This window comes from Crocuta crocuta, unplaced genomic scaffold (genome assembly GCF_008692635.1).
Source record: "Crocuta crocuta isolate KB4526 unplaced genomic scaffold, BGI_CrCroc_1.0 scaffold11, whole genome shotgun sequence".
NCBI lineage: Eukaryota > Metazoa > Chordata > Mammalia > Carnivora > Hyaenidae > Crocuta > Crocuta crocuta.
Genome location: NW_027528624.1, coordinates 1,176,854 through 1,199,940, shown reverse-complemented (window position 1 = coordinate 1,199,940; position 23,087 = coordinate 1,176,854). Strand labels below are relative to the sequence as shown.

Below are 23,087 nucleotides of genomic sequence, written 5' to 3'. Positions count from 1 at the left end.
TTTCCTACTCCATGTACAATGTGCTCCAAATCTCTCACTGCAAAGCACAGCAGCTAAGTCACGAATCGGAAATCTGTCATTACCCGGGCCCAGCCACCCCACCGCCGCCGGTGCAAGCCGGTCACCTGCCCGACCCGAGCCCTGGCCGTCCCGGCCCCAGGCACCCGTCTGTCGCTCCTGGCCTGACTAGAACAGCAGCAGGAAGCAGGACCCACATGCATCTATATCAGCCTGAGTAGGATGGCGCCTTCTCCCTGCTCTCCAAACTCTGCTTCTGACCTCAGGAGGTCTGTGCACAGACAGACGGAAGAAGGGGACAGGGAGGACCGGGCAGTATAGCCCTGGGACGCCTCCTCCCTGGGCTCAGGTTCGGGGTGTGAAGGCCCGTGGGTGCTGGACAGCCCTCTGCTGCTCCGGGATGAAGCTGGGACAAGGAGCCGACAGGGACAAGCATCACCTGGGAAGCTGGCCGGGACACAGGGGCAGGAGTGAAGATGCCGGCACCAGGCCCCGGCCACGTCTGAAACTGGGAGCTCGTCTCTACCCCCCTCCCCTTCCTGCCCCTGGCTTCACCAGCCTGACCGGGAAAGACCTCCGCAGATGCGCCCGCAGATGCCTGCCCTTCCTCCTGTCACCGCCCCCCTGCCCTGCATCTCCTACGAGAACGGGCCGCATCGCAGTCACCATCCCAGTGGCAGAGGCAGGCCTCGTGGGGCAGTGGCTGCCATCAGAAGAAGGGCTCCCAGCCTGCAGGGGCGTCGATGGCCGCTTAGGGAACAACATGGAGCAGACGCCCCGCACTCAGATCCTCTGCCGGCCTTCTGGCTCCACGCGGCTGCAGAGCAAAGGCCACCTCTGTCCGGCGGCGCTGGAATGACAGGAACAGCAATTCTTTTACAGCACGCAAGACAGACAGACAGACAGACAGCAGCGCTGGAGACAGAGCAAGCAGCCAGCCCCCGCCCCGGGAGGGGAGTCCCAGGACGAGGCTAAGATGAGCGGCAGGAGTGGGCACCGCCTGGGGCAGGTGGAGCAGAGAACCGAATACAGAAGTGCTGAGCCCTCCAAGCTCCTCCCCAACCAACCCCCCTCCCCTTCTCCTTCCCACAAAAAACAGAACATTGAGGGCTGGCAGTCACAGCAGAGGGCTGAACCCACTGATTAAAACCAAGAAAAGGGCACTGTGTCTGGAGGAAATCCCAGCGTGCGTGCGGGAGAGAAACCAAAGGCAGTTGGAACCTCGCCATCGGAAGAGGCCGACCCCCCCAGGGGAAAGATGCACGTAGGGGCACCACCTCCTCTCCCTGACAATTATGGAGGGAAGAAGACTCTGCCTGTGACTTGGAGAGGCTGATCTCTACGCCTACAGAGAAGATCAAAGCCAACCTTCTCAGCTTATCAATGGGGCTCATTCATGGAAACCCACAGCAAGGGAGGATCACAAGTTACCCAAGGAACGTCCAGAACATGAAAGAAAAGGCTATAATGAACAAACAGATCTAGCCCCAGAAGAAACATAATTCATAGGACAAGAGAAAACGTTTTAACAATTCTAGTAAGTATCTTAAGACAGATCTGAAATAATAGTGCATCCATACAGCAAGACCAGGCCGCTGTGAAAAAGAAGCGATCAGAGAAAGAGAGCTCTCAACAGGAGACAAAGGAGTAAACTTAAAATCATCGCTTAAAAGGAAACCCCAATGGATTTGGGAGATAACATGAGCCACGCTACGCACCAAGGCTGTGACCTGGAAGAAAACATTGACAAACATGACAAACAGGAAGTTCAGAGGGATAATCTATCCAGAGGTCCAACGTCCATTCAAGAGGAGTTGCAGACGCAGTGCGCTGAAAGGGCCCGAATCACCTGCAGGAGGCCAATGAAGGACACCCAGTTACATGAAAATCACCACCCCAGAGAGGGCTCTTCGACATGCCCTCATCACATTCCTCAGAAGCGAGCCTGTCCCCAGACTCCACTGGCGGGATTTGGAACAAGAACAAGAGGAAGGGACCAAAGGGCTGTCAGAAGATCTCGGGTCAAGTCCCGGCTTGTAACTAACTAGCTCATTGCCCTGCAAGAGGCTGCTGGCCTGCAGACTCCCTGAAAGCGGAGGGGGCACTATGCACCTCCTTCCTTTACCTGCCTCGTCATTCCTGCCCCCCTGCACAACAGAAACTCCCCCGCAGAGAGTCGTCTTAAATTCCCCCAGATGATTTGCGTACCCAGTGCTGAAAACCACTGAACAAGATGGTCTCTAAAAGCCACTCTGGCTCTAAGGAAGGCAGCAGAGGGTGTGGGGAAGAGCTGTCAACAGAACCCGGATGTAAATCCACTGCCTCTTCCCAGCCACGTGATTCTGACAAGTCTCTTATCTTGCTGGAATCTAGCCTTCCTCATGCATATAATGGAGAGCGTAATTCCCTCCATAATGTGATAAGGTGGAAACAAAATTTTGCAAGGAGGGGAACCTAGCTGGCTCAGTCCCTACAGCATGCGACTCTTGATCTCAGTCAGGGTCGTGAGTTCAAGCCCCACGTTGGGCGTGGAGCCTACTTTAAAAAAATTCTTCAAGGAAAGAACGTGGATACAGCAAGTGACACCTAACAAGTGATCACAAAATGGAATTATTACAATTCTGTAATTCAGGTAACTAAGGGACAAGTGAGCTGAAAAGGTCAAGTGACATGGCAAAGTTCCCTATGAAACAGGTTAACCAATGGGATCCTGCCTGCGTGTGTAAACCTGCTAAGAGGGCAGCAGGGAAGGGATGAGCTGGAGGGTCACAGATGCCACGGAGGGACAGACATCTGACACAGGATGCTGCAGGAGCCCACCCCCACCGGGGGCCACAGGAAAGGCTTTCCTCCCCCCAAATGAACAAACCCTGTTGATGAAAAGTCTGGGGGAAAGTAGAATAACGCTGTTAACGCTGGCTTCTGGCCAGTCCGCCAACAGATTCCAATACAAAACTGTTTCAACTGAGACTGTTTGTTAATTTACCTGAAAGCAATTGGGTGACAGCACACCATTTATTTTCCTCCCCTGCTACAAATAAGAACTTCCAAACTGACGTAATGAGGATTAACATGACCCCAGCAATACGAATACCTCGGATGAAGAAGGAACGTATGGAGAAGTTCATTTATTTTTTATTTTTAGAAAGACAGAGAGCACGTGAGCGGGAAGAAGGCAGAGGAAGAAAGAATCCTAAGCAGGCTTCATGGTCAGTGTAGGGCCTGACATGGGGCTGGATCCCACGACCCTGGGATCATGACCTGAGCCAAAACCAAGAGTCAGCCACTCAACCAACTGAGCCACTCAGGCACACCTATTCTTTTCCTAAAAGTCTTTCTTCCTCCACTGATCAGAAACTCAGAACAATACAAAATTCCTCCCTGTTTTACTCATGCTCAGTATCATTTTTTCCCACCACACCCTTTTTCTCAGGAGCACAGATCAAGCCAAAAATAATCTGGCTAAATCCCATCCAGTGGAAGTGGCTCCGACACTCAGAAGAACAGATTTTGAATTCCTTTTTCATCTCATCTTTCCAGAGTCTAAAATAAGCAGAGGTGGCTTCAATTCGCCATAAACATAAATAAGTTTTATAAAGGTTCCCCAAAAACCTCTGGGGGGAAAAAAAACCTAAATTTTTGTCAGTCGTTTCCTGTGATTAAAGTGGCCTGAAACCGTGTAAAATCCCTGCTTGAGTGATAATAGCTTTAATTGGTTTAGAGACCTTGTCTTTCACCTTTAATTTAGGATCCAAATTCTAGTTTTGCCCACGACGAAGTGAAAATGAGTGTGGCAGATATAGCCGGGTGCCCAGTTGGCATCTGAAAATAGACAATCTGGACCCTGAAATCTACATCTTAAAAGTAGGGGGTTTGGCCGAGTTGGAAAGTCTCAACAGCAGCTGCCCGGACTCTATTGGGCATTACAAGTACCGCACCCTGTCCTCATAATGAGGTCTGCCACAAAAAGCAGGTGGTCTAATTCTTTGATTTTTGCCTCCATTTTCATAATATGGAGTAAACAGATTTTATTTTTATTTCTGAAAGCTCCATTTCTCATGAAAAAAAAAAAACCCATAAAGAATTTATGCGATTACTGGAGGCAAAACAAAGCAACAAGAAAACCAGAAATCCGCTATTGCTTACTTTACATGTGTCACGCCTCATTAAATGTCTTCCTGTCTGACATTCTGCAAGTTGCTCCCAATGAGTCCATCTGGTCACTAAGCAATGCTTTCAGGGACAAAGGCTCCCTAATGGCTCCATCAAAGGCCTGAGTGACACTGAGGAATTTTCAGAGGTAATGAGATTATTCTAATCTCTGATTGATGAAGTATTTTTCTAAGTAAGGAAACAGATATGAAGACCAATGGAGGTGGGGTGGGGGAGGGGATGAGAAAGTAATTACCAGGCAAAGAAGAGAAGAGTGTGCGTCATCTCTGACATAGGAATACCTCAAGGTCATAATTATCATGGAAATTTTATACAATTTCTCAGAAAATGCCTCTAAAATTTTATAATGCATCACTCCAGGTGAGAAATTCAAAATTAATTGGTTTTGGTCAAAGGTCACTCCGTAATACTAAATTACAGTACAGATTATTGCCAAACTGAAGTTTGGAAAAACAGCCAACTTAAACGTGGACTAGAGTAAATTCAAACTGCATAAACCATTTTCTATCCTCAGTGGCTTCCCGGCTGTTTGTCAGTCTTCTGAATGGAACACATTTTTCCAGATCTTTTTGCTTCGGAGGATAAAACTCAGAGGAAGTAAGCAATTTGCTACACGCAGTTCCTGCTTTATTCTACCTCTTCTTTTGGAACAGAGACAAGATACATTAACCCAACAAAGCTTAAGCTTCAGGGAACCTTCAGGGAACCTTCAGGGCCCTGGGAAGGGCCCCAAAATGTGACCACAACAGGCACTCTATTAGAAGTTATAGAAAAAAAGTTTTTGTTTTCTTTTTAGGAGAACCCCAAATTCAATGTTCTTGAGGTCCAGTAAAATCTGGATTTCCCCTGGGCCTACACTCCACTTCTCATATCCTTCACCTCATTATCCAACAGCTTCTGGAAATGTCAGGGGAGGCAAAGAAAGTACCAGAATCTTCCAGATGCCACCACGGCCATCAGGATTTTGTCTTCAAGACATGGCCCAGGCAAGACTTCAAGTAATTTCTTACTTCTCAGGATGGGGGNAGGGGTGCGGGGGTGGGGGGGCAGCTGATTATTGCTGAAGAGGATGAAAACAATTCTGGCCAACAGAACAGTCCTCTCAACTTGAAAACTCAGTGTATGTTAATTTAACTCCCCATGCTAAAAACGGTATACAGGGGGAACTGGCTCTCTTAAAGAAAAGGTATTTTTTTTTTAATGATGGTAAAATGTATGTAAACAAGTGCCATTTTAGCCGTTATTAAGTGCACAGTCCAGTGTCGTTACGAACATCCACAGCACTGTGCAGCCACCAGCACCTTCCGTCCCCAGAACATTCTCAGCTTACAGAACTGAAACTCCACGCCACTACACACTAACTCTCCACTCCCCCTCCTCCCGGCTCCTAACAATTACCATTCGACTTTCTATCTCTAGGAATCTGACTGCTGTAAGTACTGCAGGTAAGTGGCGTAAGAAAGATCATACGCTGTTCTGTGACAGGCTTATTTCACTTAGCATGGCGTCTTCAAGGTCTCTCCTTGTCGCAGCATGTGTCAGAATCTCCTTTATAAGACTGAGTGATATTCCAGAATCTCCTTTACAAGGCTGAGTAATATTCCATTGTCTGTATACATCACATTTTGTATCTCCATTCATCTGCCCATCCCTGGACAACTGGGTTGCTTCCAAATCTTGGCCACTGTGAATAATGCTGTTTTGAATATGCTACAAATACCTGCTTGAATCTCTGCTTTTGGTTCTTTGGGGTAGACACCCAGAAGTGGAATTAGCGGATTATATGGTTATTCTATTCTTAATTTTTTTGAGAAACCACCATAATGTTTTCCAAAGTGACTGCATCATTTTACATTCCAACCGACGGTGCAGAAGTGTTCCAATTTCTCCACATCTATGCCAACAATTTCTGGGTTTTTGTTTTGGGGTGACATTTTGGTGACAGCCATCCTGAGAAGGGTGAAGTGGTATTTCATTGTGGTTTGATTTGATTAGTGACACTGAGCATCTTCTTACATGCTTATCAGCCATTTCCACATTTTCTAGGTTTTTGCTTAGCAGAACATCGCTTCTTGCTCAATGTTGTGGATGCCACGTGCCTGCTAGCTCGTTCCAGATTGCTGAATCACTTACGGTAAATACACTGCAAGTTAGGAAAAAATAACTAGGAGCGGGGAGGCAGGAACTGTCCTTGTTTATAAACAATAACAGAGTTTGATTTTATTCTTCAAGAAGAGGTCTTTGGTTCTCTAATTGCGACAAGAGCTAACATGCACTGGGATTTCCTTGGGTTCCAAGTGAGGTACGCAATGCCTTCTACATACACCATCCTGTTTAATTCTTAACAATACTGCTATGGACACAAATTAGTACCCTGTTTAAGGATGAGAAAAACCTGAGATCTTATATAGCTAAAGTACTTTGCTGCAAATCACAGACAGAGGGAACTGAGGAACTGGAATTCAAGCCAGCCCTGTAGAATTCAGGAAGTGACAGTCCCCAGCCACTGCACTCTGCTGTCCTAGTGCATCCAATACAGAACACAAAGCCCAGGGGCAGGAGTGCTAGGCAAACAGCAACACTTGAGGGTAAAAAGTAGAACTCAAAGGCCTTTTAGGACCACCTGTTATGGACTGACTGCTCGTGCCCCACCCCCTTCCTGGGCTGAAATCCTAACCGCTAAGGGGATGATGTTAGGAGTTGATGTTTGGGTAGGTGAGGCATCTATATAGGTGGAACCCCCATGGACAGGATTAATGCTCATATAAAAGAGCCCTGAAGGAGCTCCCTCTCCCCTCCTGCCGCGGGAGAACCCAGCGGGAACACGGGGGACCACACGGGAGAACCCAGCGGGAACACACGGGGGAACACACGGGAGAACCCAGCGGGAACACACGGGGGAACACACGGGGGAACACACGGGAACACACAGGAAGACTGCTACCTATAAACCAGGACACGGGCTCTCCCAGACTCTGCTGGTGCTTTGATCTGGGAATTCTCAGCCTTCAGAGCCGTGAGAAACGTTTGTGCCGTGCTTAAACAGAGAGTCTAACAAAATTATAAATTATACAGTTTAACAATGGTAACAAAAAAATTTTATGGTATTTTTGTTATAACAGCTGGAACAGACTAAGACCCAAATTGGGACCGAGAAGTGGGGACACTGCTGTCACAAATACCTCACCATATGGAAGTGGCTTTGGAACTGGGTAACAGGTAGGGGCTAGAAGGTTTAGAGATGCGTGCCAGAAAAACCCCACAGTGCCACGTACGGACCACTAAGGATGATGCTGGTAAGGACTCGGGAAAGAACTATACAATAAGGGGTGTGGTCTGAATGTTTGTGTCCTCCCCAAATTCATACGATGAAACCCTAATCTGCCAGGTGATGGCAACAGCAAGTGGGACTTTTACAAGGTGGTTAGGTCACAAGAGTGGAGCCCTTATGCATCAGATTCGTGCCCTTACAGAAGACAGCACAGAGAGCTTGCTAAGCGAGCCCTCCTACCAAGTGGAGATGCAAGTACTCAGCCACCTGAACTATGAGAGATACATTTCTATAGTTTATGAGCTACTTAGTCTATGATATTTTGTTAATATCCAACCTGAAAGGACCAAGACAGAAAGCTTCCATTTTCTTAGAAACACTTAAGGAATCCTGAACAGAGGGTAGAAATATGGATTGTCGAGTCATTCCGATGAGGTCTCAGACGGAAACGCAGTTATTGAAAACTAGAGGAAAGGCAACCCCTGCTATCAAGAGTCAAAGAACTTGGCTGCCCTGCATTGGTGTGCTCCTGTTTTCTGGAAGGTTGAACTTGGAAGTGATGAAATTGGATCTTCAGCTGAAGGGACTCCTAACAAAGTGTTGAAGATGCAAGTTGGATCCTCCTGATTGCTTAGAGTAAAATTTATGGAGGAAAAGGACTTAAGTGTGGAATTTTGAAGCAAAAAAAAGAACCACAACTTAAAGATTTGGAAAATTCTCAGCCCATCCATATTGCAAAGGATGAGAACACTAAGAGGGTGGCCAAGTGACCTACATTAAGGAGATTAATAGGATAGACCATTTCAGCAGAGCAGGTGCTATTCTTCAAGAGAGAGAGGAAGAATGACTTCAAAGACAATTCAGACATTATCAGAAATTCCAAGCAGGTCCTCGCCCAGGGAACTCCAGGGAATGACAGCAGCAAGCCACACTCCTGAGCCACAGGCTATGCTGGGCCCAGGTTCCTGACCCACAGAAGGTGTGAGAGAGTACCTGTGAAAGCTTCAGCCTCCTGGTGCTGGGGCAATTTATTACCCAACAACAGATAACTAATATAGTTTCCCTTTTAAAGATTATCTTAATGATGATAAAGACACAATGTTTATACTTCTTTCCGTTTCTAAATTTCCATTTTAGACTAAAATATTCTTTGATATACGGAACTGAATTTATGTTATATGAAGGTTGTAAAAAACTGAACTGAACTTAATAAAATTGGATTCAAATTTAAAAAGCAAGAGGAAGAGACTGGGATACACACACAGACACCAGGGCTGTGCCCATATGGCGGATGGCCATGGGAAGAGGCTGTAAGAAGGTGACTGTCCACAAGCCAAGCAGAGAGGCCTCAGGTGAAACCAAGCCTTCCAGCACCTTGATCTTGGACTTCCAGCCTCCAGAACTGAGAGCAAGTAAATTTATGTTGTTAAAGCCAGCAACCATAACAAAATTGGATTCTATCATGGGGCAAATTTTAAGACACAAAATGAGATAAGATCAATGAGATAATTATCAAAGATAAGATATCACTGAAGAAACATCTGATAATCTACCATGACAACAAAGCAACATGTTCAGGCATCCGGGCAAAGATCCCCACAACAGATNCCTTGTAAAGATGGCAGCCAAGGTAGGATCTCAGGCTCACAGCCCTGCCCCCAATTCATAGGGGGAAGCAGAATGGAGGTCACGAGAGTTAGGGTTGGAACTGGCCATCCATTGCTGAGCCAGTACGCTCACGGCCAAGATGAGCATGCTGATGTCGTGTCCTGAGGAAGGTGGCCTTTCTCCCCCTTCCTACGGGGGTCAGGGTGCCGTTTGGTGCAGGAGCACCATGGCGGTCGGCCCAACTCCCCACCCCGCCCCACCNCCCACCCCCCCCCCCCCCCCCACCCCCCCGCCACACCTGTCCTACCTCTGTTTCCCACTTTTGTCTTTTACTTCTAGCATCCCCTTCTAAAGGCAGTTTCTCAGAAAGCTTCCTAACTCTCAAATAATGCAAAACCTCCCCACTCCCAGAGTTCCCCCAACATCTCAACCAGCTTCACCCACCAAGACACACAGCACTGAAAACTAGAACAAGCAGAACACAACAAGGGAATTGTGCCCAAATGGCCAAAGTAACAGAGAGACAAGGAGGTCTGGAAGCAAGAGAAGGCAGAGAAGACGTGAGCTTAATACACAGGTAGAAATTCCACCAGAAGTATGACCGCTCACCCTGCTACAGGACATCACGCACAACTTACAAAGCCCTTCGTACACATTACCCCCTACATCCTCCCAACAATCCTTGATCTGTGGTCCCATAACTAGTAAGTAGTGGAGCTGGGGTGTCAACTCATGCCTTTGGTCTGAAAAACGTTAGCATAGCCCTTCTGAAAGATCTCTAATTTATACCAGACTGTATGATCCATCTCTTCCTATTAAATGAATGGCAGTAAAAAGCCCTGGTATCTTTCATCATATTCAGAAAACTACATAATAATGAATTATAACTGAGGGAAGGTCAATTCCAACCTTTGACTACAGCTACTGTAAGCACTACCCCATGTCTCCAAGAGATGGATAAAAAAAGGCTCAGCAACCCATACCTGCAGTATTCCAGAGCCCTCTCCAGCAGGAAGTCACACCGTAGCCTAAATCCCTCTGCCTCAACTTAAGCCCATTTCCTTCTGACCTCTGCTTTATAGGCCATATAATTTTCCACCCACTATTCATAACACCCTTGCTTACTCCTTATTTTAAAAAGTCTAACTTTAGTTGTTCTACGGGGGGTGACTCCACTGGTTGAGCATCTGACTCTTGATTTCAGCGCAGGTCACGATCCCAGGGTGGTGGGATCAAGCCCCACATTGGGCTCCACACTGAGCATGGAGCCTGCTTGAGATTTTTTTCTCTCTCTATTCATCCCTCTCTGTCCCTCTCCTGGTTGAGCTCTCTCTTGCTCACTCTCTCAAAAAAAAGAAAAAAGGCTTTAGTTGGTTTTGGTGGGTTTTTTCATGTTTATATATCTTGAGAGAGAGAGCACGAGCAGGAACAGGGCAGAGAGAGAAAGGGAGACAGAGAATCCCAAGCAGGCTCCACACTGTTAGCACAGAGAATGACACAAGGCTTGATCTCAGGAACCATGAAAACATGACCTGAGCCAAAACCAAGAGCTGAACACTTAACTAAGCCACCCAGGGACTCTGTATGTTTAGTTTTTTAATCTTAATCATAAACATAGTGGCTTTTTTCATACTAGCTTCTTAAATCAGGATCATCTTACTCAACGACTTCACTGCTTTGTTTAACAGACAGAAAAAAGCCAAGCAAACACACAGTCAGTGTTCACTCAGAAAGTTCTCTGCATTTTGCATCCCATCTCTGCTGGCCACAAAGGAAGCCCAGTGAAGGGCAAGTGGACACACGCCATTCTCTCTCTTTATACCATCTCCTCGAATGCAGGTGGCATCAAGAACAAAGTGTCAGTCTCTTTAACACCCTCCTTCCCATCTCCGGGAAAAGAGAGGGAGGGCAGGGCCGGCAAAACCCAGTCCACACAAAACCGGCCAGCAGATGGTGGGTCAGAGGGCAGAGGGAGCTGCAATGCTTCTCACAACAGGCGGGTGTGCAGGATGCTGAGGACAAGAGGGCTTAATCAAGCTCGGAGCAGTTAGAGACTTCCCTTAAATTTACTAGGATCCTTATTCACCAGGTAAGTTTCCTTTGGGAAAAGTCACCAAGCTCCTAGCATGACTTGTGCTCTCTAGACTTCAGTAAAAAGATTTTTTTTTTAATACTTTGCACATCTCAAAAGGAGAAAATCCTCCAAATCAAGCTCTACTTTCTCCTAAGATGGGAGAAAAAGACGGCCTCTTTACTTAACAGTGAAAATGGAGAAACAAAGAATTCCATGTGGTCAGCTAGATAGTACAATAACAGGATACAGAACAGAGGTCTAGCCAACCACAGTTTCAGATAAAGATTCAGAACAGCAATGGATACAGAAAACAGTAAGGACTCAGACACAAACCCTGAAGAACACAGTGAAAACTATTCACACTGACCAACAGCATCAGGGCAAAAAGAGCATGTAGCTGTGGGTAATAGGAGTGAGCTGGGATTTTTTTTTCAGGACAAGAGAGATTTTAAAGTCTTAATCATTTGAAAGATAACTGCAGAGCTAGAGCTGTTGGACTAAGGGGGGAAATGATTAACAGCCACTTTACTTAGGACCTAACATATGCCAGGTATGGTGACAAGCTCTTCATTCATTTAAGGCTCACAACTAGATTTGAGGGGAGTATTTTTTTGCCCCTATTTTACAAAAGAGAAAGTGGAGGCTCAGAACATTTACTCAAGGGCATACATACAATAAATAATTCACAGAGAAAAGATTTGAATCTGGTCTAATTCCTTCTAGTACGCTACCCTGGACTGTCATGGAGCTTGGAAGAAAGTTCTCAAACAGAAAAACTCTGAAATAACAATTAGGTGAAGAGGAATAGTTATAGGAGGCTTGCCTAAGGAAGAAGGTTCCCCTTCCCCCACCTCTTTCAACGTTAGCCAACAAATGTTTGCTGAGTGCCTACTATGTGCTAGGGCATCTTTAAAATTCTAATCAATCGTCTCCCTTAACTTTCCACCAAAAAGACCTAAATGATGCACACTGTACACACAGTAACTCTTTCTTCAAGCTGCCCAGATTTACCAAAAGGTGAATCAACTACTGTTAGTAAAGCATCGAATGGAAGGTCCAAATCCTAAGAAAAGTAAAATTTCTAAATTTTGAAATTTTAAATTCTAAAAGTTCTAGAACTTTTCATACTGGGATACCTGACTGACTCCGTCGTCGGAGCATGCAACTCTTAATCTCAGGGTCAAGAGCTGGAGCCCCACATTGGGTGTACTATAATATATATTATAATATATATCAAGCCCTGTGTCTGGCTCTACACTGAGCATAGGACATACTTGAGATTCATTCTCTCTCTCTCTCTCTCCTCCCCCGCCCTGCCCGCCAAGTCCCCTGATCATGTCCATTCTCTCTCCCCTTCTCTCTCAAACTAACATTTTAAATAAGTAAAACACAAATTTTATATATATGTAACATACATATGGCATAGGCTTGTCTAAGGAAGAAGGTAAATATATATAACTACTATAATAAATATATTATGTATTATATATAATATATGGTTACCATCATAGCCTTCCAAGAGGCCTTTACTTCAGTTAAGCAAGGACTGTGTGTATGACCCTGTCCCATAATTAATCACAGTCCACTGATGGTCATTTGTTTTAATAAGATTCTTAGTGTTTTAACATATGATTCTGATAAGAATAAGAACTTCCAGGCTTTTCTAGAAGCCTCCTTTAGAGACTGAATCAGGTTTGGTTTTCTTAATTGTGGAAAAAGGGGCTAAATACAGTTCCAAACTGCCTAGACCTTACAGTTCTAGTGAGGAAGGTCATCTCTGTCTCTCTCTTTCATACACACACACACACACACATACACACATGAATAACAGGGTATCTGCAAAACTTCACAATTATTCTGAGTCTCCTGATTTAAACACAGGAAAATACAGTTTAATGCCAAGAAATAAAAAGTTAGAAAATTAAATTTACTGCTTTACATATCCATTTAGTAAATGAGGAATTAGCACCTACCATGATTAAACAAAATACTAGGCTCATTTCCTCCAAACCTTATCTCTACCTTTTTCTCTTCAGCTATGAAAGCTTCTTTGACCCCTTCCAGTTTCACTGAAATAAAATTTTATGTTTTCCTAAATTTATTTAAGGTAGAGGTACCTGGCTGGTTCAGTTGGTAGAACATTAGGGTCATGAGTTCTAGCCTCATGTTGGGTATAGAGACTACTTTAAAAAATAAGTAAACAGGGGCTTCTGGGTGGCTCAATCAGTTAAGTGCCCGACTCTTGATTTTGGCTCACACCATGATCTCATGGTTGTGAAGTCAAGCCCCGTGTCCAGCTCCATGCTGAGCACAGAACCTGCTTGAGACTCTCTCTCTCTGACTCTCTCTCTCTCTGTCTCTTTCTCCTAGTCCCCTGATCATGTGCACTCTCTCTCCCTCTCTTTTAAAACAACATTTTTCATAAATAAAACACAAATTTTAAAAAACATTTATTTAAGATTGACTTTTATTTTGGTTACTTTCAGTAAGGATCCTCTAAACATTAAAAATATTTATAATTACGGGCACCTGGGTGGCTTAGTCAGTTAAGCATCCAACTTCAGCTCAGGTCATGGTCTCAGGGTTTGCGAATTTGAGCCCCACAATGGGCTCTGCACTGAGAGTGCAGAGTCTCCTTGGATCCTATGTCTCCACATCTCTCTGTCCCTCCCCTGCTCATGCCTTCTCTCTCTCTCTCTCTCTCTCTCTCTTTCTCTCAAAAATAAACATTAAAAATTTAATAAAAATTAATAAAAATATTTATAATTAGCTATAATGAAAATGTTCTAAACTTTATTTTTTAAATCTTGATATAAAAGAATATCTATAAAAACATTTACAACTAACATTATATTTAATGGTGAAGACTGAATACTTTCTACCTAAGACGAGGAGCAGGCCAACACTGTCTTGGAGGTACTGGCCAATGTGATAAGGCAGGAAAAATTGGTTAACTACCCTAGCTAGGATTCAAATATGGGGCTCACAGACTGCCATATGCTCTGAGGCAGAAGCTTCAGGAAGAAGCAACTGGTAAAAGCTTCTTTTGTTTTTTTATTCACTCAGTTGCAAGAACACAGAAAACATCCACATGAAAATACCCATTTGGAAGCTAGCAACTCTGGACTCACAAGAGAGGTCCCGACTAGAGGTATATTAACTGGGCAGAAATGGGCATGTATGAATGGTAGTTGAAGGCAGGGGCAAACACAGCATTACCCTAAAAGGATAAAGAGAACCCAGGATGGTCCCCTAAAGAGAACATCATCTCACAACAGTGGGAAGAGGATGAAGAATCCAAAGGGCAACAGGAAAGGAATGATGAGCAAGGAAAGAAGAAAGCCAAGAGAAAGGGGCTCAGCTAGAAGCCAATGGCAGCAGCGGCTATAAGGAAAGAGACAAGAGCATTCAAGGAGACAGACAGAGCTGCTCTGAGAAAGATGCACATGAGAGCTATCTCTTGGGCAAAATTTCTTTTTCTGACTATAATTCGTATCTGGCATATTTCTTTTTTAAATAAGAAGCTAAGTCTTTTTATTCTTTTACTTCTTTGTTATCCTTAAACCTAAAACACTTGCTTTGTTTCTACTCTGGATTTCAGAACACTGAGCTCTCCCAATCACAGGATGAGGGACTATCATTAAATAGAGAATTTTAAACCAAAGATATTATAGACCACAAATAATATTGCTCAAAAGCATAAGATTAAATTTAATCTTATTTCATAGCTGCCTGGGAGAGAGAAGCCAGCTGTCCTCCAGGAATTAAGAGCATAAAACTTAGCCATGGCTCCTAAGAGACCACAGCAGTGGCCCAGTGGTAACAACACAAAGCGTGGTCTCTCTGGGCTAACGTCCAAAAGGGCTGAGGCAAGGCCAGGGGGGTTCTGAGGCCATCATTACAGCAATAAATACGCAAGTACACAAAACAGGACCCAGCTGTAGTAGCCTATTCCCAACATCCAGAAAGAAAGCCGTAAGACCCGGGAACAAAGAAATTCAAAACCAGTTTGACCAGACATGTTTAATGTACAACACAGCGGTCACACATGCAAGGCACCATCATGGCCAACACAGCTATAAAATGCAAATGAGCCACAGTCCTGGAATCTCAAACTACAATAGCTTGACACATAGCTGCTGTCTGTACATAGAAAATATTAGACCAAAATTATTTTAGTCTATATACAACACACTTTTTTTTTTTCTAAGTCTCCCAGCTCTCTACTCCTCCCCATTTGACAAACAGCTGCTTCTTGTGACATAGTACCAACCATGTCCCTGAGACATGATGGTGAAGGTCAGAGTAAATGGATTTGGCCCTATTTGGCATCTGGTCACCAGAGCTGCTTTTAACTCTGGCAAAGTAGATACTGTCACCATCAAAGACTGCTTCAGTGACCTCAACTATATGGTCTACATGCTCCAGTATGATTCCATCCACAGAAAATCCAATGGCACAGTCAAGGTTGAGAATGGGAAACTTGTCGTCAACGGAAAGCCCATCTCTATCTCCTGAGAGCAAGATCCCACCAACATCAAATGCGGTGATGCCAGTGCTATGCTGTCGAGTCCATGGAGGTCTCTGCCACCAAGTAGAAGGCTAGGGCTCACTTGAAGAGTGGGGTCAAGAGAATCATCATCTCTGCCCCTTTCGCTAACGCCCAATGTCTGTGATGGGTGTGAACCATGAGAACTATGATAAGTACCTCAACACTGTCAGTAACGCCTCCTGTACCACCAACTGCTTGGTCCCTCTAGCCAAGGTCATCTACGTCAACCCTGGCATCATGGATGGACTCATAACCACAGTCCATACCATCAACTGCCACCCAGAAGGCCATGGATGGCCCCTCTGGAAAGCTGTGACATGATGGCTGAGGGGCTACCCAGAACATCATCCCTGCTTCTACTGGCATTACCAAGGCTACTGGCAAGGTCATCCCTTACCCGAATGGGAAGCTCACTGGCATTGCCTTCTCAGCCTCCATCCCCAACATGGATCTAACCAACTGCCAAAATATGATGGCACTAAGAAGGTGAAACAGATATCAGAAGGTCCCCGTAAGGACATCCTGGGCTACACTGAGGACCACATTGTCTCCTGCAACTTTAATAGTGACACCCACTCTTCACCTTCGATGCTGGGGCTGACACTGCCCTCAATGACCACTTTGTCAAGTTCATTTCCTCATATGACAGTGAATCTGGCTACACCAACCAAGTAGTGTACCTTATGGTCCACATTGCCTCTAAGAGCCCCTGGACCACTGGAATTTCTACCTTGAGTAATTGTCCCTTGGTTTACCCTACACACCATGAACTTAAGTAATTTTTCATAAATCCCTCAAATTTAAGATACAATGTGATATTCAGTCCCAGGAATCTTCTTTAGTCTCAATTCTACCCCAAAAGGGAGAAAAGTGAATAAGAGCTTTGAAATTAATAATACTATGGAGTTTTTGTCTTTTAAAAAATATTTAAGTTTATTTTTGAGAGAGAGAGACAGTGCAAGCGGGGAAGGGACTGAGAGAGAGGGAGAGAAAAGAATCCCAAGCAGGCTCTGTGCTGATAGCAGGGCTCAATCCGGGGCTCAAACCCATGAAACCATGAGTTATCATCTGAGCCAAAACCAAGAGTCAGATGCTTAACCAACTGAGCCACCCAGGAGCCCCAGTAATATTATGTTTTAATCTCTAAGTCTACAGCTCAGCAACCTTTAGTTCCTTTTATGTTAATACAGGATTGGCGGTCTGTTCAGTTTTAAATGAAAGTCACAATATCCAGATGAACTGCCTCCTCTTATAATCTGAGAAAAGGGAAAACAAAAAAACAAACCAAAAAAAAAAAAAACAAAACAACTGGAGGGTTGCCTGGCTGGCTCTGTCAGTGATCTCAGGATTATAAATTCAAGCCCCATATTGAGTACAGAGATTACTTAAAAATAAAATAATCTTTTTTAAAAAACTGGGGACAAACTATAAAATAGGAAAAAAATTATTTACGATATCAGCAACAGGGGCTCTTGGCTGGCTCAGTCGGTAGAGCATACAACTCCTGATCTTGGGGTCAAGTGTTTACACCCCACACTGGGAATAGAGCTTGCTTAAAAAAATAAATATCAGCACTAGTGACTGAATCATTTACAAAGGCTCACTTGGATGTGACTAGGCGAACTCTAATAGGTATCCAACACATACAGATGCACATACATATTCAGCCTCATAAAAACAAAATAACAGGACAATTAAGTCACACCTTTAATCAGCTAACTTAATTAGCAAGGAGAAGTATTTATGAAAGTGCATATTAACACTGGGATTTTCGGCACACCGGTCAAAGAGTTAAATATGTTAGAAGGTATCCTGTGAATACCAACTGTGTGGCGTTCCATGAAAATTCTGAGCCATATACAACAAAGACATAACAATAGTCAGGGAGCACAAAGACCCTCATTTTACCAAAACCATGAATGCATTCTCCAATTTAAAATTTTATGGCTATTTGGCATCATTACTGTGCGAGAAACTTCCTTACCTGTTATTCCCCAGGTCTTCTAACAAGAGACAGTAGAGATCTCAATCTAAACACAGCAAGCTCCCCAAAACGAGAGGGTTAATCTTATTATCTGGAAACACAGATTCTTCCTTGTGGAGCCGTAAGCTCAGGGCAGGGCATGTACCAAAAGTATTAATAGTGAACAACAGAATCCAAAATCTAATGTCCACCCTTACAGAAAAATAGCTTCCAAGATTTACTAAACAGAAGGGAGGGAAATTAGCAAAAATAGTGTCTTCCACAATCACACAAGGGATAGGTGAACATTCCCCCACAGTAGGACCAAATGCCTGAGCAGACAGCACCTCAGCTGTGGGGTAAACAGGCTTGTGATCTGGAAGCTGAACGAAAGGAGAGACCGTCAGCTAATTCCTTCTCGCAGCTAGCCACGGTCCGGTCCTCAGTTGGTACCGTTTCTCAACTTTAATCTCTCCAGGTCACAGTAACAAAATGTAAGCGGCCATCACAAGACTTTCAAAATCAAGTTTCCCAAAAGAAGAAAGTTCAGTTTCAACGTTACCACCCAAAGCCACTTCCCTTGTTTCCCAGGAAAAAGGCACTAAGATTCATCGTAACTTGGCTGTGAAATATCTGAGGGATAAAGTGTTTCCCTTTCTACATGAAATAAGGACATTCAAGGATGGTCATGTACCAGGGGCCGCCGGAGTGGGGGAAGGTCACTCTGCTCTTATCCCTGGGTCATCCTCTTTACTGGTGGATGCCAGTCAATTCCCTACCTCACCCTCCTCCCCCATGTTTCATCTTTCCTCCTTCCAACTGCCAGCCTATCACGCTTTAGAAAGTTTCATAAAGTGGGGTGCCTGGGTAGCTCAGTCTGTTGAGCATCCAACTCTTCGTTTCTGTGCAGGTCATGATCCCAGGGTCATGGAATCANGGTTGGCTCAGTCGGTTAAGCATCCGACTTCAGCTCAGGTCATGTTCTCACAGTTTCTGAGTTTAAGCCCCACACCGGGCTCTGGGCTGATAGCTCAGAGCCCAGAGCCTACTTCAGATTCTGTGTCTCTCTCTCTCTCTCTGTTCCTCCCCGACTTACAACCTGTCTCTCTCTCCCTCTCTCTCTCTGTCTCTCAAAACAAACAAACATTAAAAAATTTTAAGAGAATAAAAATAATATAGAAAGTTTTCATAAAGTAATATGGAAATCATTTCAGCCCACCTGTTTCTATGGGTGATAAACTATGAAACTTACAAAGAACAGCAAATCCCTGTTTCACAAAGTTCCTGAGTACACAGAAAAAGCTGGAAAGCTTACCATTTCAGATATCCTATGCAATAATCAAGAAATGAGGGGGGCACCGGGGTGGCTCAGTCAGATAAGCATCTGACTTCAGCTCAGGTCATGATCTCACGGTTTCTGAGTTTAAGCCCCACATCAGGCTCTCTTTGTAAGCACAGAGCCTGCTTCAGATCCTGTCTCCCTCTTTCTCTTTCTCTGCCCCTCCCCGTTCTCTGTCTCTGTCAAAAATAAATTAAAAAAGAAATAAGAAATGAATATTGCTCCTCCTTTAACGGACAGGATATCAACTTAGAAAATCAAAGATAGTCAACTGAAAATCTGTTGAAAGTAAGCAAGTTCAGTAAGGGGACCATATAGTGAATATATAAAGTGAACAGGCTTCTACACATTAGTTATAACCACTTAAAAATTGAGCGAAAAATCTTTTTATCACCTGTAAAAACTACTAAACAAACAAAAAAAAACTAGAAAGAGAGTAACAACTCTCTTTTATATTTATTTATTTAAAAACTACAAAACTTTTACTGAAAGGCATAAAAAGACCTAAAAAAAAAAATCTTGAGACATTCTACATCACTTGATAGGAAAATACAAATCAACAGGTCAATTCTCCTTAAATGAGTACACATTCATCGCAATCCCAAATTGATTTTTAGGACAAGGTGACAGGCTGTTTCTAAAGTTCATCTAGAAGAATCACTCTGTAGAGGAGCCAAGAGGAAGTATTCTGAGAAAAAAAAAATAACAGGGGAGCATTTGCCCCATTCGATTCAAACTGCTCCCGTAAAATTACAGTAATTTTAATAGTTTGCTACTAAACAGAAATATTCCAAGTCCAGAAAGAGATACAAGCTGCGTGGAGACTTAGAATATGATAAACGTGGCCTTCCAAGGAAGTAAAGACGGGCACTGGGGCAACGGGTGTTCCATCAAGTTTTTGTCTGCCCAGCCCACCGCGCTGTCACAGTGTCACGGTGTCAAACCCAGCAGGAGCGCAGCCTCTCCTAGATCACACAGGCTGCCAAGGCCAAGGAGTGTGTGCAAGCTTCTAGTAGCTTCTCACCACGTCCCTCACAAATGGTGAGCCCACATTTGAACCAAGCCAAAATCAGAGTCAGATTATTTCAACTTTGAAGTTCTCATGGGAGAGCAGAGACGCTGCCTCCCTCCTCACGGAGGCAGGCACGGGGGCCAAAGGGCCACACAGGCTGTCATGTGAGTCATGGATGAGTCACCCCCCTGGTGTCTGCCAGGCCCTGCTTGAAGACGTCCACCTCTAGCGTGCGGCCTCTTTGTTACAAAAACATTTCCAATCCCCCCTGACTGTTCTGTAATGGTCTGTTCCCTTCAGAACGTGACGAGTAACCACAGCGAATTTTGCAAAGAAAAGTAATTGCTTAGCATGAAAACATGCTACCCCTACAGTGACGGGGGGACGGGGGTGGGGGGAGTGAGAATCTATCAATTCTCACTGCAAAAGGATGATTCTTAATGGGAATCTTGGGAAGAACGTGGAGAAAGCATGTCGGAAATGATGCCAAGATCATTTGTATTTGCTGAGGAGTAAATAAAGATTTTTATCATGTGAAATTCTGAATCTGTCCCTAAGGGGGAATACTGTTTAGCATTTCATGATGTGACAGCTTTCCCAGGTCTTAAATATTCCTCTCATTAGAAGTTCGTTTTCATCTAACGAAAGCCATATAGCACTTCTGGAAGACAAAGCAAAATGCCTGGATGTAAGGTGTTTTGTGTTTCCACGGAGAAATCCAACCTACCATGATCAGACCTCCAGCAGCGTTACAAGGCACCTGTGAGCCACGAAGAGTGGTTAAGGAAGCCTACTGAGCATCTGACACAGGATTACGGAGAAACGTATAGCGACTGATTAATGTTCAGTGTTCTTGCTTCCAGCCACTCAGTACCAAAAGATCCAAGTACTTTCCAGAAGGTTGCCAACCTTTTCCCTTGCTTCCATTNAGGTTCTCAGAGAATTTGTTTATGTGAATTGAAAATACATTTTTAGGGGCACCCAGGTGGCTCAGTCGGTTGGGCGTCCCATTCTTGGGTTTCAGATTAGGTCATGATCTCGCAGTTTATGGGTTTGAGCCCTGTGTTGGGCTCCATGCTTTTGGTGTGGAGCTTGCTTGGGATTCATTCATTCATTCATTCTCTTGGTCTCTCTTGAAAATAAATAAAACATTAAAAATATATTTTTAAAAATATCATTGGGGTGCCTGGTTGGTTCAGTCCGTTAAGCCTATGACTTCAGCTCAGGTCATAATCTCATTGTTTGAGAGTTCAACCCCCCGCATCAGGCTCTGTGCTGACAACTCAGAGCCTGGAGCCTGTTTTGGATTCTGTGTCTCCCTCTCTCTCTCTCTGCCCCTCACCCCCACTTGTGCTCTCTCTCTCTCAAAATAAACAAACATTTAAAAAATATATGATAGGTAGGAGTACACATTAAATAAAAAAACTACTTAAAAAACAGGTTCTGTGGGTTACTAGAGAACTAAAATGACATTTAAGAGAGTACAAGTAGAGTGTCTGCACACTTCATTCTTCCAGATCTGTCTCGTAGCCCATGTATGACAAGTGCTGACACACATGAATGTCTCCCATCCTATTTCTTACACATCTGCAGTCCCCACTCTGTCACTGCAGGACACGAGAGCAAAAAGAATGTCAGGGCCATTTGCCTGGTGAAATGAAATCCCATCTTGGCTCTCCGATGAGTTCACTTACTTTTTATAGCTGGGCTTTCAAACACAGTAATTGCTTTCTTTTTTTAAAGACATGGATTCACACCACATTTGAGTGTCCCTATATATAGGTTTCGGTCTACTGTAATAGCAAGCCCACATGGCCCACCCTTGAAGACCCAAAGAGAACAATGTAGGAGGTTTCTCTTCCTATGAAGCAAAACTATTAAGATACTCAAAGATAACTTGCCCAACCGCCACCAGAAGGCAATTCCTAAGCCCAGTTTTTATGACGCCCTCAGAAAAAAATGCACAATTTCTTCCAGGAAATGTGTGGTCTGCAAATTCTGTAAGATTTTAAAGATTACATCATGTTTCATTTCTGTTAGCTCTTATAATCTCTGGTTCAAATATTGGTGCTTAAACCTTACAGCTAGAAAAGCAGTTATTCTACACAGCTTAGAATTCGCAGAAAGCAAATGCAGAATCCACTTTTGTTCAATTACTTAACCTCCTAGTGAAATGGCAGGAAGTTCTTTTTCCAGAACCACGAAGCTGTAGGTAACAGCATGGCGCAGCCCAAAGAATAAGGGCTTTGGAATCAGACGGGTCAAACCCCAGCTCTTAGGGCTCAGTTCCTCATCTCTCCGAGCCCACGTCCTTCTCTGCAGAGTGGGAGGGGGTCCGTTCTGGAGCACCTAGAGTTAAAGAACACGTTGATGGGGTGCCTGGCCGAGCCCCTGGCATCAGCAGGCTCCTACAAAGTCAACGAGGTGATGGTGCCACTGTTGACGAAGCAGGTTCTGGAATACTTTCTTCCATGTCTTCACTTCTCAGATGAGGACAAGCGAGAGCCGGAGACATTATGTACAAACTAACAATCCACAGCTCGGTGAGTGGTTTAGGGAGCGGGTGAGCGAGGCCTCTCAAGGGATCAGGACTTCGAAACATGATGACCAGAACCACAAAACATTCATTGTGCACAAGGGGCTCTCCTAAATCTCATTACTGCTGAGCATATACAGAACTCAGAACTTTCCCCACAAGAGAGGCCTCCAAAGGACGATGGGTAACTTCTGCTTTATCCAATTTCCAGGATCTCTTCGTCTTTATTTGGCCACCTAAGGCCCATTCCGCTTGAACGGCCAGGTTCGGGGGGGAGGTCACCCCGCACGTCACGGCCGCGAGAGCAGTGAGAACACACAGACGTGGTACAGCTCCCACCGGTACCAGAGACTGTCCACAGGAGAGAGGTGCGCCGTGGACACAGACTCCTGCCGATTAGCGTGTAAATCTTCTGAAGAATTCATTTGCTCTGAATCATACAGGCCCCTCACATCAACCCCCACCCCCAACAAACTGCATCTTGGCAGTTTGGCACCTCTGAAGTCACTTCAGGAAGTGAGGTGGCTTCACAAGTCAGGGG

At 44.5% G+C, this 23,087-nt stretch overlaps 2 pseudogenes across 1 annotated transcript in view; one reads left to right on the top strand and one right to left on the bottom strand.

Moving 5' to 3' along the window:
- The window catches only part of LOC144224201 (rho guanine nucleotide exchange factor TIAM2 pseudogene), a 98,614-nt pseudogene that overhangs the window by 59,373 nt on the left and 16,154 nt on the right, over window positions 1–23,087 (bottom strand). The window lies entirely within an intron of this gene.
- LOC144224200 (glyceraldehyde-3-phosphate dehydrogenase pseudogene) overlaps window positions 15,435–23,087 on the top strand; it is a 37,551-nt pseudogene continuing 29,898 nt past the window's right edge.